Source organism: Leuciscus leuciscus, assembly GCF_965113295.1.
Source record: "Leuciscus leuciscus genome assembly, chromosome: 22".
Classification (NCBI taxonomy): Eukaryota; Metazoa; Chordata; class Actinopteri; order Cypriniformes; family Leuciscidae; genus Leuciscus; species Leuciscus leuciscus.
The window spans coordinates 37,760,488-37,774,490 of record NC_138746.1 but is presented as its reverse complement, the minus strand read 5'-3'; the positions used below and the strand labels follow the sequence as shown (position 1 = coordinate 37,774,490).

Here is a 14,003-nt window from a genome sequence, read left to right as displayed (position 1 = left end):
GCAGGACACGAAGAGCACATGGTGAGAGTTGCGAGGGACTTCGTCCGTGTTGAATGACGTCACTGAACTTCTGAAGTTGTCCTTGATGCTGGAGTGAGCACATGTCCTGGATGCTTCGAAGCCTCCTGCCCTGGGCCTGTTGAGGCCATGCTGGAACACACGGCATCCTTAAGGCAAGAGTTGTCCGTTTCCTTCTTGGTTGGATTTAAGAAAGGCAGTCTGACTCGGCCTGCAGAGGCCTGCAGGGCCCAGTGGGGGGGAAAGAGCTGCAGTTTAGGACGAGGACAAGAGCTAAGAGAGCCGGATCTTGTGGTCAGTGACTTTTAAAGCGTGAGGATGGCACACCCATTTGGAGCTGTAAGAGCCAATAAGAAGCGTCTTCCTTTGGAGGGAAAATGTCTTTTTTATAACCTTTGTTCAAGCATGCTCATTTGCAATGTGTACTTTCATTGGGTGTTTAAGAAAAGAATCTTCAAGATCCTTATAATTCTAATGCGTCACAAAGTTAGCAAAATGTAATGTAAATGAACAAATTGGGAATGCAGATTGGAGTTTGTAGAGACCAAACACGCCACACATCTGATTTTGGTAAACCATAGTATGCAACAAGGTCTGAAAGTCATGAGGTGGGAAGATTGGATACATGTCTACACATTTCTCAAGAGGTTATACATAGGTTTATCTCTCCTTCTCAGCGAGAATTAAGTGAGAGTCCCGTTTTGGTTGTATAATCAAATATATATCAAAGTATATACATAATGGTACATAAGCCAGTAAATCATTCACACAGTTTCTGGGATGCATGTTCATTTATAGATCAGTTTGTCTACGATTAAATGAACGCAGGAGACTCTGTTCTGATATCTGTGGCTGAGTTAGTTACTTGTTAGCATTCCTAAGAGCCATAAAAACCATCCTATCTGATCGCAGCCATGGCAACCAGGGTAACTGAGATCTTCTTGCCCTGTTTTGGGGGCTGGGACACAGATTCCCCGAGTGAGTTCTAATATCAGTTGTTAAACTATAACAAATATTCGTGTCTGACTTGTCTCAGTTGTTACAATATTATTATTATATTATTGTACTTATGATATTATAACATTACATTTACATTTAGTCATTTAGCAGACGCCCTTATCCAAAGCGACTTACAAATTAGGACTAAGTTCAGCGAGTCATCATAAAGAGGCAAAAGCAACAACAACGCAGGAAGTGCTCATAAACATTATACTATTCATTACTATTTTATTTGCTGTATACTGTTTGTTTATTTTATTGACTATTACTTCTCACTTTATCTTATATTTACTCGTTACCAAAGCTGAAATACTTTGAATTACACACGGTTGGCACATCAACAATTGTTGTCCAGCTGTACCTAAAAGTTCCTTTTCTCCGTTGATAAATCGATGCTGCATCACCTTCGCTCGTGCTGGTCCTTGCACATTGGTTACTTCAGAATTGTTTCTCTTGGTTAGCCTTGCCCTCGTTCAGAGGACGGTAGTCAACACCACAAACAGTTGGTTGTCACATCTGTTGTTTATGGTCACTCCTTCGATCCTCCTCCTGGCTCTGTAGCTGGAACCTTTCTGCAATGGCTGGCGTGGACCCACGTCGCCCTCTCTGCTACTCACCGCTGTGTGCGTTGTTAGCAGCACTTGGAACGGACCCAGCCACCTCCTTGCCTTCCAGCTCTTCCTCCTCAGATTCTTTATCACCACGAAGTCTCCTGGTTAGATGTCATGCAGTGGGATATCAGCCACTTTTCCTTGAGCTGCTTTTACCTGCACACAAATGTTTGATAGGAGACAAGACATTTCCTTACAATAGTTCAACATGTTACGTCCACACAATTTGCTTGGTGGCACACGCTGTTTAACCCCTTCCATACCCATAAATGGAGGCTTTCCAAACATTATCTCATAAGGGCTTAGGTTTGATCTAGGCATCCGTCTCATCCTCATGTCATCCTCTTTGGAAACCAAGATGGCGGCGCGAGTACATCGCGAGGCTCGCGGTCTCTCCAGATTCTGCAATTTAGCAGTATTTTTCTTGCTCATTTCGGGTCTGTTCGTGCAGAACAGTTGTGCCTTAACATCGTACACCCAAGGTGAGCTTTTGGATATTGGTTTGCGAATTTCCGACAGTTTTATGAACAACCTTCGACTCCTTCCTGAGATCGCCAAAACACCCGAGGCTATGCACTCTGCCCGGCCGGGCGGAAGTGCTCGCAGGCGGCGTCGAGATCGTAAACAAAGGCGGGGGAAGCGCGGAGGACTAAGAGCTAAGCTAAAGCTAACACCACACCGGCTCTCTTTACCCAGCATTTTCCTTGCCAATGTACGATCGCTGTTGAACAAAATGGAGGAGATTCGACTCAACATCACATACAGCAAGAGACTTTTGAACTGTAATGTTCTAATTTTCACGGAAACATGGTTAAACAGCGGAATACCGGACAACGCTATTGAGCTAGCGGGACGCCATACATTCCGGGCGGATAGAACATTAGATGGCTCCGGTAAGACCAGAGGTGGTGGATTGTGCATTTACATTAACAAAGTTTGGTGCACAAACTCTGCTATTGTTGGGAGACATTGTTCAGCTAACCTTGAGTTTCTCATGGTTAAATGTAGACCGTTTTATCTACCGCGGGAGTTCACTTCCACTATTATAACTGCAGCCTATATTCCCCCGGATGCTGATGCCAAGTTTGCTATGAAAGAACTTCACGCAGCCATCAGTAAACAACAGACCGTTCACCCGGAAGCTGCGTTTATTGTTGCGGGTGATTTTAATCATTCAAACTTAAAGTCAGTGCTACCGAAATTTCACCAGCATGTTTCCTGTCACACCAGAGGAAACAAAACCTTAGACCATGTTTACACAAACATGGCTGGAGCTTACGTCGCGACACCCCTCCCCCACCTGGGACAGTCAGATCACCTTTCTTTGTTCCTCACCCCCAAATATGCACCTCTCATCAATCGCGTGAAGCCATCAGTGAAGACCATCAAGGTGTGGCCTGTGGGGGCAGATTCCTCACTCCAGGAAAGGTTTCTACACACAGACTGGAGTATGTTTGCTTCTCAAGCCACCAGTGGCTCTCACACGGGAATTGACTGCTACACCTCCTCTGTACTGGATTATATCAATACCACCATTGACAGTGTTACAACCCAGAAGCAGATCACCACATACCCAAATCAGAAGCCATGGATGAACAGGGAAGTGCGACTCCTATTGAAGACACGCAACACTGCCTTCAGATCAGGAGATGCACAAGCCTATAGCACATCCAGAGCAAATCTGAAAAGGGGCATCAAAGAGGCCAAGCACTGCTACAAGCTTAAGATAGAGGGACACTTTTCCAACGCTGACCCTCGGCGCATGTGGCAGGGCATTCAGGCCATCAGTGACTACAAACCCTCTCACTCCACCCCCGCAGCCACTGATGTCAACTTCCTGAACGAGCTAAATGACTTTTATGCTCGCTTTGAAAGAGACAACAGAGAAACTGCCACCAAGCTCAAATCCTCAGCTGACCACCCGCCGATCACACTCTCCTCCACAGATGTCTGCAATGCACTGAGCAGGATCAGCGCGCACAAGGCTGCTGGACCAGACAACATCCCTGGACGCGTACTCAGGGCATGTGCGGAGCAGCTCGCTGGGGTTTTTACAGACATTTTCAACCTGTCTCTTGCCCAAGCAGCTGTACCAACATGCTTTAAATGCACTTCCATTGTGCCAGTGCCAAAACACTCCAGCCCGAAGTGCCTTAACGACTACCGCCCTGTAGCACTCACACCCATCGTAATGAAGTGCTTTGAGCGGCTGGTCCTGGCACACCTAAAAGACTCTCTTCCATCCACATTGGACTCACACCAGTTTGCCTACCGTAGCAATAGGAGCACAGAGGATGCAGTTTCCATGGCACTGCACTCTGTGCTCACACATCTGGACAATAAGAACACTTATGCACGCATGCTGTTTGTTGACTTCAGCTCAGCATTCAACACTGTCATCCCAACTAAGTTAATAGCCAAACTTGGAGACCTGGGCATCAACACCTCCATGTGCAACTGGATTTTGGACTTTTTGACCAACAGACCCCAGAATGTTCGATCAGGCTCCAACTGCTCCACGTCCATCACACTCAACACTGGTGTACCACAGGGCTGTGTGCTAAGCCCGTTTCTCTACTCCCTCTTCACCTCCGACTGCAAGCCTGTGTACGGATCTAATTCCATCGTCAAGTTTGCGGACGACACTACGGTGATTGGTCTCATCAGCAACAACGATGAGACTGCCTATAGGGAGGAGATCAAGCACCTGGCCACATGGTGCACTGAAAATAACCAGCTCCTCAACACCACCAAAACGAAGGAGCTCATCGTGGACTTCAGGAAAGTGTCAAGAGGCACACACGACACCATCCACATCAATGGAATGGCTGTTGAGCGTGTCTCCAGTTTCAAGTTCCTGGGGACCCACATCTCGGCGGACATGACCTGGACAACCAACACCTCCAGCCTGGTCAAGAAGGCTCACCAGCGCCTTTTCTTCCTGAGGACACTGAGGAAGAATCAGCTTTCCTCCACTATCCTGGTGAACTTCTATCGCTGTGCAATAGAAAGCATCCTGACCAACTGTGCTACAGTGTGGTATGGGAGCTGTTCTGTTGCAGAGCGCAAGGCACTGCAGCGGGTGGTGAAAACCGCCCAGCGCATCACTGGGACTCCACTACCTGCCATCGAGCACATCCAGAGGAAACGCTGTCTGCATCGAGCTCGCAGCATCCTTAAGGACTCCTCTCACCCAGCCCACAGACTGTTTTCTCTCCTGCCCTCCGGCAGGCGTTTCAGGTGCCTCCGGACCAGGACCAGCAGACTAAAGAACAGTTTTTTCCCCAGAGCTGTCTCTTTATTAAACTCTAACCCTCATTGATCCCACTCCCCTCATATACTGATTGACTCTCCTCTCCCTCCTCACACCTGCCTCCATTTTGTTATTTGCAATACTATAATGTTCATTAGCACTGCTGACTGTTATTATAGAAACAACTGTTTACATATGCATCTTGCACTACTACCTTGACTGGAATATGCTTAATTTGCACTGCCGACTGTTTATTTACAGTACCGACTGTTTACATATACATTTGCAATACCGTACTTTAACTGTAATATGCAATTACTTTCCACTGCACTTTCACTCGGATAGCTTCTGTCCAAACTTTATTTGCACTACTTTAAATCCATTGTTATACTGCTCATTTTAGCCTAACTTATACATATATCTATTTGTAAAATTCTGTTTATAGTAATAGCCATCTGTATATTATGCTCACATTCTGTTTATAGTAACACCCATCTGTATATATATTCATAGTACATATCTATCTGTAAAATTCTGTTTATAGTAATAGCCATCTGTATATTATGCTCACATTCTGTTTATAGTAACAGCCATCTGTATATATATTCATAGTACATATCTATCTGTAAAATTCTGTTTATAGTAACAGTCATCTGTATATTATATTCAGTACATATCTATCTGTAAAAATTCTGTTTATAGTAATAGCCATCTGTATACTATATTCAGTACATATCTAGCTGTAAATTCTGTTCACAGTAATAGTTATCTGTATATTATATTCATAGGACAAATCTATCTGTACATTTTTGTTTATAATAGTATTCAACTCTATATTTATTCAGTACATATCCATGTTCTGCACTTATGGAACCACTGTATATCCTGCACTTGCTGCTATTGCACTTCTGGTTAGACCTAAACTGCATTTCGTTGCCTTGTACCTGTACTTGTGTAATGACAATAAAGTTGAATCTAATCTAATCTAATCTAATGTACATCAGGACTATTGGTAGGGCTTTTTTTTATTTTTATTTTTTATATGTTTATTGTGCAAACTTCCAAGCATGTTACAGACAATAAACAGGTCAACTGTAAATAAGAAGTCTGGCATTTTCCCATTTTCTTTTCCCTGGACGTAGATCTTTTATGTAAAAGCACATAGATGAAAAAAAAATATATATATATAAAAAATAAAAAATAAATAATAATAAAAATAAAAAAAAATAAAAAAAAGTGTGACAACAACAATAATAAATAATAATAACAATAGTAATGAAACACTCAAAAACAAAAACAGAAAAGGAAAAGGTGTTCGATCAAATTTAAGAGTCTAACGAAGTTAGGGAGTTAACATAAGAAAGAAATGGGTCCCATGTACTATGAAATCGTTTCACAGATCCTCTAACTGTATGCTTGATTTTTTCTAAATGAAGAAAAGACATTAAATCTTTTAACCAGTGGTGGACAGTAATGAAGTAAATGTAATTCGTTACTGTACTTAAGTAGCTTTTTTGCGTATCTGTACTTTACTGAAGTATTTAAATTTGGGAAGACTTTTACTTTAACTCCACTACATTTCAAAGTCAAATATCTTACTTTTTACTCTACTACATTTTCAAAATCAGTCGTTCCTTTTTATTTATGAGTGGATAAAAACTTAACTGGTCAAACGAGCCACCTATCACAGTAGCCTACAACGTGCGCGCTTTGTTTTGAACTTGCCTTGGTGGTATCTACTAAGCGCGAACCAGAGCCGTTAAATATGAGAGTTGCGACCATAGACAGTATATAAGAGGTTGCGACACACACGGCTTGTTCGACTTGAACCGGCGCTGCACAGACCGATCAGTTTATGACATCAAAGTATAGAGCGAAATCGCGAGAGCGATTGAAAAGCTTACAGAGCCGTCTACTCTCTAATCGCTCTTGCGGTATTTTAATGTCATTCACCGATTGGTCTGTGCAGTGTGCCGTTTCAAGTCGAACAAGCCTACTGTGATCTCGCCGCCGCGCGGTCACGTGATTCGTGTAGCTCTCAATAGTTCCAAACAATTTGTGTTGCCAATAATTTTAAGCGGGCAGAGAGCAGCAGCTATTATTGCAGCAATTATCGGTAAATACTGACGCATAATGAACATTGCTTATTACCTTGACACTAAAATTACTTGCATATAATAGCATTTTTTTTTCTGAGGAGTAGCAGAAACACTGCATTAATACGTTTTGGTGTTTAATTTTGTAGGGAAATTGGCTGCTCCCATAATGTAGTGTGTATATATATATTCAATGGCATTGTGCAGGTTTATGTGTGAATGTATCATAACATTAGGATGTTTATAATTATGACCATAGACGCTTGTGAAAAATATGTACAGTAAATACTGTAAATGTATTATACCTTATGGGATCAGTCCCCTTCCATTCCAAAATTAAACACACAAAAAATGTATTCAATTCAAATATATATATAAATATATATATATTAGGGCTGTCAAAAGATTAATCGCGATTAATCGCATCCAAAATAAAAGTTTGTGTTTACATAATATATGTGTGTGTACGGTGTATAATTATTTTGTATATATAAATACACACACATGCATGTATATATTTAAGAAATATTTGCATACATATACTGTATATATTTATATATAATTTATATTATATATAAATATAATTTTTTTATATATAAATTACTAATTTTTCTTAAATATATACAAGCATGTGTGTGTATTTATATATACAAATTTTATTATACACAGTACACACACATATATTATTTAAACAAACTTTTATTTTGGATGCGATTAATCTTTTGACAGCCCTAATATATATATATATATATATATATATAGACTAATTAATGTCATTTTATTAATAGATTGATGTGCCAAGAGTGACAGAGTCTTCACGTAGACTGAGTTAAGCAAGAGTCTTGTGACAAAAATTATAATAGGACATTATAGCAATAAAAAAATCATAGTACTTGGATACTTAAGTACATTTGAAGGCAAATACTTTTGTACTTTTACTCAAGTGAATGTTTAAAGGCAGCACTTCTACTTTTACTTGAGTAATATTTTACCTTGAGTATCTTTACTTTAACTCAAGTACATGGTATGTGTACTTCGTCCACCACTGCTTTTAACCAAGAGGTTGAGCCAGGGGGATTAGGACTCTTCCAATGCAGCAATATACGTCGCTTGGCTATGAGGGCAGAAAACGCAACAAGGTCAGCTTGATATTTATTAAACCTGCCCACAGGGGGCACACCAAAGATAGCAATTAGAGGGCATGGGGTCAGGGGGATGCCCAGAATTACAGAAAGGGAGTTGAAGAAAGACGACTAGAAGGAGTCGAGCTTAGGGCAGGAGAAAAACGTGTGTGTGTGATCTGCAGGGGAAAGGGAACATCTAATACAAGAATCATCCGTGTCAGGGGAAAATCTCTTTAGCCTGGCCTTAGTGTAGTGGATCCTATGTACCACCTTAAACTGAATAAGGCTCAAACGAGCACAAGTGCAAGTGGAACTGATCCTAAGCAGTGACTCTCTCCACCAGTCCTCGTCTAGTGCCAGCCCAAGCTCTTTTTCCCATGTATCCTTTAGCCATAAAAGGGAAGATACTTGCGAAGAGAGTAAAAGATTGTAAATTGGTCCAATGCTGTTTTGTGACACTGATGAAGACATTATATTATCTAAAAGAGTCTCCTCGGGTAGGTTAGGAAAAGATGTAAAATTAATTTTAACAAAACTACGAAGTTGGAAATATCTGAATCGACCATGAATAGATAAGCTAAATTTAGTAACAAGATTTTCCCAACTACCAAATATTTTGTCTAGGAAGAGATCACAAAAAGAGACCAGACCTTTGTTTTTCCATAATTTAAAAGTTGGGTCTAGCAAAGAAGGTAAAAAGAGGTGGTTATTGCAAATAGGGGAAAGGACAGAAGGAGATTTTAATCCAAAATGTTGCCTGAACTGTTTCCAGATTTTTTGCGAAGAAAGTACAACAGGGTTATTAGTATACTGAGAAGGCCGCGTTGTAAGTGGAGCAAAAAGCAGTGCGGGTAGAGATGAAGTGCAAGAGCTGGCTTCTATAATGCACCAGTTAGTGTCAGGGGAATGATACAAAGTTTTAAGCTTTTGGAGATTAGCAGCCCAATAATACAACTAAATATTAGGGAGTGCAAGGCCTCCATCACGTTTGGGCCTCTGGAGAATTGATAATTGAATTCTGGGGGGCTTGCCCACCCAGATGTATGAAAGTACAGTGGCGTTAAGTGATTAAAAAAAAGATTTAGGGAGAAAGATCGGGAGAGTCTGAAAGAGAAATAGAAACCGAGGTAATATGTTCATTTTAATTGTTTCGATGCGACCCACTAGTGAAAGAGGTAGTACCCTCCATCTCTGAAGGTCTGATTTAATCTTCTCAGTCAATTCCACAAAGTTATTCTTATAAAGTGAGCTAAAGGAGTGTGAGATGTTTACACCCAAGTATTTAAAGCCACTAAGAGATAAATGGAAGGGTAGCGCGTCAGGAGGAATCAATTTCGCTAACTGGTTAACAGGGAAACATACACTCTTTGTGATGTTCAGTTTATAACCAGAAAATATTCCGAAGGCCTCTAGCAGATTTACTATTCCGTCAACACAATTTACTGGGTCTTGAACATATAATAATAGATCATCAGCATATAGTGCTACTCTGTGTTCGATACCTCCTCTAATTATGCCTGAAAATAATGGGGACCCTCTCATGGCTATAGACAGAGGCTCTATAGCGAGTGCAAAAAGCAATGGTGAAAGGGGGCATCCTTGGCGTGTGCCACGCGAGAGAGGAAAAGGAGGCGAGGTTTCGGAATTTGTTTTAACTCTTGCCACTGGAGCAGAGTAGAGAAGACGAATCCATGAGACAAATTTAGGGCCAAATCCAAATTTTTGGAGGATTGTGAACAAGTAATGCCATTCCACCCGGTCAAATGCCTTCTCCGCGTCGAGCGAAATAACCATCTCAGGATTTGGAGAGGCAGAGGGAGACAGAATCACATTTAGAAGTTTACGTACACTAGATGACAGTTGACGGCCCAAAATGAAACCTGTTTGGTCCTCTGATATAATATTAGGGAGGCAGGTCTCAAGTCGGCATGCCAGTACCTTTGCCAATAACTTGACGTCATTGTTTAGCAAGCTAATTGGTCTGTAGCTACTACATAGGTTTGGGTCCTTATCCTTTTTTAGTATGAGGGATATCAGCGCCTCGTTCAGTGTTGGTGGCAAAACTCCCTGCTCTAATGAATCATTGAAAACATCTAATAATAAAGGAGCAAGCTGTGCAGAAAACTTCTTAAAAAACTCAGCGGAGAAACCATCTGGGCCGGGGCTTTTGTTATTCTGCATCAGAGAAATGCAAGAAGTGATTTCTTGTAGACTGAGTGGTTTATCCAAATTTTCTGCTGTTTCCCTACTTACCGATGGTATATCTAAGTTATTAAGAAAAATTTCCATGACGGAGGTATCAGGGGGAGGTTCTGATTTGTAAAGGTTAGAATAAAACGAAGAGAACTCCAAATTTATGTTTGTTGGGTCTGTAGTCAGTATCTGGGAAGAGTCATATATTTGGGAAATAAAGTGAGAGGCATGCTGATGTCTCAACTGCGAGGCTAGAAGACGACTGGCTCTGTCCCCATGCTCATAATAAGTTGCTCTTGTCCGTTGTAATAAGTGTTCTGCTTTATTTGTTGTCAGGAGGTCAAATTCGGTTTGTAACTGCAGACGTTTAGTTACCAGAGCAGGATTTAGGGAAGAGGCATGTTGTCTATCAATGACTAAAATGGAGTCTATAAGTTGTTGCTGCCTCAATCTTCTGGATTTAGACAAATGCGCACTAAAAGAGATAATACGCCCACGTATAAAAGCTTTTAATGTTTCCCATAGTAGCGATGGGGAGACGTGTTCAGACCTGTTGGTCTCTAAAAAGAAATTTATGTCTGAAGATACATAGTCACAGAACTCTGCATTGGCCAACAAACTTGTGTTCAACTTCCAGCCTCCTTGATGCCTATGCGAACCCGAGGGAAGACATAACTCAAGTCTGTGAGGAGCATGATCAGAAATTACTATGGCAGTGTAATCTGTAGATCTGACGAGAGGTAAAAGGGCCTTATCAATAAAGAAAAAATCTATGCGGGAGTAAACTTGATGGACAGTAGAGAAATAAGAAAAGTCTTTAATTTTAGGGTGAAAGAAACGCCAAGGATCAACACACCCCACCCGATCCATAAGTGTTAATAGAGTCTTAGACATAGCTGTTGGCATGGTCGATCTGGGCTGTGAACGATCGAGGCTTGGATCAACAACGCAGTTGAGATCTCCTCCTAGTATAAGATGATGAGAATTTAAATTTGGTAGATGGGAAAATAACGTGGACATAAAATTTGGCCTATCCCAGTTAGGTGCATACACACTGACTAGCACAACCGGCGTTTGATGAAGGGTACCAGAAACTATAATGTAACGACCACCAGGATCAGAATGTATATGATCGGGGACAAACTTGATTCGTTTATGTATTAAAATGGCTGTGCCCCTGGATTTACTGTTGAAGTTGGAGTGGAACATTTGACCGACCCATGGTTTACGAAGCCTAGAATGGTCAACTGTACGTAGGTGAGTCTCCTGCAAAAAAACGATATCAGCGGAGAGATACTTTAAGTGTGAGAAAACCCTGGAACGCTTTATCTGCCCCCCCAAACCCCGCACATTCCAAGTAATAAAGTTGATTTTATGTCCGGCTATACCCCCTGGCATTACAGAAGCACTTGTCATTTATAATATGTAAGGTAGATAAGACTGAGTGTAAAAACAGTAGTTTGGGAACCGAAGGTATAGAAAGAAGAAAGAACGAGGAAAACAAAAGCCGACAAAAAAAAACACAAGTCACACCCTCCCCCCTCCCCCCCTTGAGTAATACCAACGAGTGTACATACAACCGGTTAAGCATGAAGTGTCTTATGCTCCCAACATTGTATTTTTGCATACCCTGAATATTACAGTTAACCGAAAGGAAGAGAAAAAGCAGCCTGAAAAAAGTATCGCAACCGCGAGCTTCAAAGTGGCTAACCTCAGTGACATAGTGCACAGGTGTCTATACAGTTGTAGCTGTATTGCAAATAGGCTGTAAATTATAAAGTGGCATTGCTTAGTCCCAAACCTAAAACAGCCTTAATCATGAAACCAGAAACGGAAAGGGCTACTGCTACTGTCATAACGAAACAAAATGAACATAGCTTTCACAGCAGTCCAATAGAAGACCGACAGAATATATACTAACCAGAATAGCAACACCTGAATATATTTTTACTCCGCTGCTGAAGTCTCCTTGGCTGGAAAGTTCTGTCGGTAGAAAGACTCCGCAGCCTCGGGAGAGTTGAAGACGTGCTCCCTGTTGTTGTGGGTGACTCGGAGGCGCGCCGGATACAGCATGCCGAACTTCACTCCCCGTTGGTAGAGAAGCCCCTTGACTGGGTTAAATGCTGCTCGCCTTCTCGCAACTGCTGCGCTGAAATCCTCAAAGATTTTGATTCTATGGCCGTTGTAAGAAGAGTCCTTGTGTGACTTTGCCCACCTTAGAACAGCCTCCTTCTCCATATACCGATGAAACCTGACAATAATCGGGCGTGGAGGATCATCCGGTCGAGGTTTCGGCTGCAGGCTGCGATGTGCGCGGTCTAGCTCAGGTGGCCCAGAAAGAAGGTCCCCCAGCAGGTCAGCGAACCGCCCGGCCATATAGACTCTAGCATCCTTTCCCTCCACGTTCTCTGGGAGTCCCAGCACTCGGACATTTTGAGCGGGACTCCAAGTCCTCCACTTTCGCTTTGAGCTCTGTATTCTCTTTCACCACCGATCCCAGGTCAGACTGGAGCCCGCTCACGTCCAGTTCTAGCTGCGTTATCCTGTCACTGTGGTCGGATAAGCTAGTCTCCATCTCTCTGATAGTAGAAGTTTGTTCAGCCAGACTCAGCTGGAACGATTCGACCGACGAACGGATAGGTTCCAGGGAGCTATTTAGTAAAGCTGTGAGTTCGCCAGTCATATTCCTCCTCAGCTTTTCAAGTTCTAGGACAAGCGTCTCCGTCGTTAGTGGTGCTACATGGTCTTCCGCCATACTGCTACAAATTTTAGCACTCTGCTGCTTTTCAGCTTTACTAACTGATTTTCCGGCTTTACTCATTTTGCTTCACGAGTTCCGTTTTAAAGCAAAGTAACTGTTACAGGATGAAGTACTATGCGACGGTGAAAGGTATCGTACTAAATAGAAAGGGTGCGGAGCTCGGACAACGTGCGTCTTACCACCACATGGCTTGACCCGGAAGTCCTATTGGTAGGGCTTTTACCCAATTGAGCCCAGTTCCTCACAGCAAGTGTGTTCCACTGTCTGAACTAATTTTTCTCAGGATTCCCCATCTTGGCACTATTTCAGTCAACAGTGATTTTGCTACTGCATCTTTTTTTGATGTGGGGAAAACCTTAACCTTAGACCACATGTCCACCACAACCAGGCAATACAGTTATAGCAACTTCATGGCACAATAATCCCCTCTTTTAGCAGTGACTGGAGCACTGGCGTGATTCCAAGCACTGCTTCTTTTTTCAACGGGTATTGTTGTTGACACGGTCTGTAATCAGACTTTTGAACAATTGTCACTGGTTCACAACCCGCAATAAACCCCACATTATATTTATGTTTTGCCCACAATTTTAAATGGACCTTATTTAAGGCCGGATTAATGTTATCTGCCCTAATGTCTGTCCTGCAACAACTCTCGTCATCATTGTCCTCATATGGACTATTGTTCTCACAACCTCTACTTCATAGTTTTCATTACAACAAGTAGAAAATCCATTTAAAGTTTTGTTGAATTATATGCCCTGATCTGATTCTATCCAATCTTCAGATTCAACACAACTCTTCACAAAAGGCCCTAACTCATCCTTGGTTTACAGCTTTAGCTAAAGATAAATGCGGTAGAGACCCAGCCACTAAATAAAAAGAGCTTGTTCTTCTGTCAACAACAACTTCCTGCTCAGCTACTGTTCGGACGCTCTTGCTTACTGCTCC

General features: G+C 42.0%; 1 protein-coding gene across 3 annotated transcripts in view; it reads right to left on the bottom strand.

The window, feature by feature from the left end:
- Positions 1-1,226: 1,226 nt before the first annotated feature.
- Positions 1,227-14,003, bottom strand: part of gtf2a1l (general transcription factor IIA, 1-like) — a 63,364-nt gene continuing 50,587 nt past the window's right edge. Inside the window, exon 10 of one of the 3 annotated variants that reach the window (XR_014201612.1) lies at positions 1,227-1,784. The gene's annotated coding sequence lies outside the window, so the exon portion shown is untranslated. The remainder of the gene's footprint in view (positions 1,785-14,003) is intronic. The other 2 variants (XR_014201610.1, XR_014201611.1) reach the window with 2 other exon arrangements.